The following is a 2,543-nucleotide window of genomic DNA, read 5'->3' on the forward strand; positions in this document are numbered from 1 at the left end:
CAGGTCCCATCACACAGCTGGTCTGTTAGAGAGGAGCGGGCTTCCTCCCCTTTAAAGTCTCCACACGTTTCACTCATCTCAGAGAGGAAGGCAGAGCGGGAGGGAGGGAAACGTCAACCATGAGGGAGAATCATGGATCAGCGGCCTCCTGCACGCCCCTACTAGGGGTCGAGGTGCAACCCGGGCAGGAGCCCCGACCGGGAATGGAGCCCTGACCTCCCGGTTCCTCGGCCGTCGCTCACCCACTGAGCCGCGCCGGCCGGGCCCGTTGCACTTCCTTTGTCTTCCGAGCACGTGAGGCGCACGCAGTGGCCAAAGGCCCTCATTTTGGGCCAGATGAGTTGGGCCTAACGCTTCCGCTGCTGCAGCCCCAGCCCTTAGGGCTGCGCCCGGCACACAGTAGGTGCTCAGGAAATGTCTGTGGCGTGAATGAAAGGTGGCGGGTCTTGTCCCCGTGGGATGTGTGGGGACCCTGTGAAGCTGGGAGAATGGCCGCCCGGGAAAAGAGGAGCTGGAAAGGCAGGGACGAAGGGACCCCGTGGTGGGGCAGGCAGTGGAGTGCGGACGGGGTGTGCGTGGACGTCAGCACGAGGGCAAGCGAGACAGCACCACTGGGGTCTGCAGCTGCTCTGGGTCGGGGGGCCCTCGGGTCCCCCCAGATCAGGGAACAGAGACCCCCATCAGGTCTGCTGGCAGCCACCCCCCCACCCCCCCGTTTGGAGTGGGCCCTCACAGCAGGGGGCTGGCCGTGGGGAAGGTGTCTCAGCCTCGTTCCTGCCACCTGCTCGGCCCGAGCTCTGGGCAGAAGTGTGTCTCCCGGCGGCTCTTGAGCCCCGTCCCCAGGGACTCACCCCCACCCACCCCCCGCCACCCCCAGAGGAGGCAGAAGTGGGTTCTTGTCCCAGGTTCCGAACTGGCTAAAATCCTGGGGAAGAACTTGAGTGGTCAGCCTGGGTCATGTGACGATCCCTCAGCCAATGGGCTGAGGCCAAGGAGGAGCTGTGTTGATGATTGACAGCCCTTACTGGAGCGCTGGTGGTTGGAGTGAGGGAGGGGCAGGAGCAGGTCCCTCCGAGTGCTGTTGGGCAGAATGAGACGGCACTGGGGTGGCCGTGCACCCCAAGAGCACCTTCCCATGGGGAGCCCTGGGGCAGAGGCCGCACCCCAGGTCTCCTTGGGCCTCCCCACAGAATCCGCTTCCCCAGCATTCAGAGGGGTCCCTGTCTCAGCCAGTTCCTCTGTCACAGCAGGGCAGCCAGTCAAAGGCCTTCTCCAGCCCTGGCCAGTGTGCTCACTGGTTAGAGCGTCGGCCTGCAGACTGAAGGGTCCCAGGTTCGATTCCCAGTCAGGGCACATGCCCAGGTTGCAGGCTTGGTCCCCAGCGTGGGGCGTGCAGGAGGCAGCTGATCAATGGTTCTCATCATTGATGTTCCTACCTCTCTATCCCTCTCCCTTCCTCTCTGAAATCAATTAAAATATACATATATATATATTTTAAAGGCTTGCTCTAGTTCACCCCAAGCCATGATGGGGGTGGAGGAAGCTTCCATCTCAACACAGAGCCGCACTCCTGCAAGGAGCCTGTGACCTGGGGCGGGCATGGCCTCCACCCTCCCCTGGGTGTTGGGGACCTTGCAAGGGGCTCCAGGCAAAAGCTGTGGCACCCGGGCCTGGGGAGGCAGGGGTGCTGACCAACCCATTTTGACAGAAAGAGGGCCCTGCTGGGCGGGGTTTGGCCGCCTCCCTAGCTAAACACTCCCACCGGCCACTGCAGGCTCCCCGCTGCGTGACAACCAGCTTGCAGATTCCTGGATATTTAGAAACTGCTGCTCCAGGTCAGTGGAGCTCCCACTGGAGGAGTGGGGTGGGTGGAGGAGACAGGCCCGCAGCACGGCCTCAGGCCCCGCCCCCCCGCCCCCCACCAGGCCGATCTGCCAGGGCCACAGAGCCTCTGGAGACAGGGCCAGCTCTGGGCCCTTGAGCGCACCCCGTGTGCCCTCCTGTGAGCCCTGGGAACAGAAAGCGTCCTCAGGGCTGGGGACTGGGGGTCTCCCCACTGTGACCCTCGATCCCAGACAGAGGCTGTGGGGCTGCAGTAAGATGTGGGCCCATCCGCCCCCAGGCCTGGGTTCCCCTCACTGAGGAGAAAGGGCCGGAGAGGGAGCCACCAAGCTGCAGCCCCTGCCTCCTGCCCGCCCGCCAGCGCTTGGCTCGGGGCTCAGCCTGGTGGTGAGAACTGCAGGGGGTAGGAGGGGAGGGGGCGCCCGCAGACCAGGCGTGGACCTCCCCTCGCCCCCGCTCAGAGCGTCACTGAGGAGTAGGGACAGCCCGCTTTGTCCGACTGGCGGCTTTTGCTGTTGGGAATGCAGAAGCCTCAGTTGCTATTGGAAACGGTGATGTCACGGCGGAGGCGGAGCTTCAGTTATCCTTTAGGTTAGGAATGGGGGAGCAGGCCTGGGAGCGGAGGGGACAGAGAATTAGGATCAGGGGGACCAGAGGGAGGCGAGGGGCTCTGGAGAGAGGCAGGACGGGGGTGGGGGTGG

This window comes from Myotis davidii, unplaced genomic scaffold, assembly GCF_000327345.1.
Source record: "Myotis davidii unplaced genomic scaffold, ASM32734v1 scaffold609, whole genome shotgun sequence".
Taxonomy (NCBI): domain Eukaryota; kingdom Metazoa; phylum Chordata; class Mammalia; order Chiroptera; family Vespertilionidae; genus Myotis; species Myotis davidii.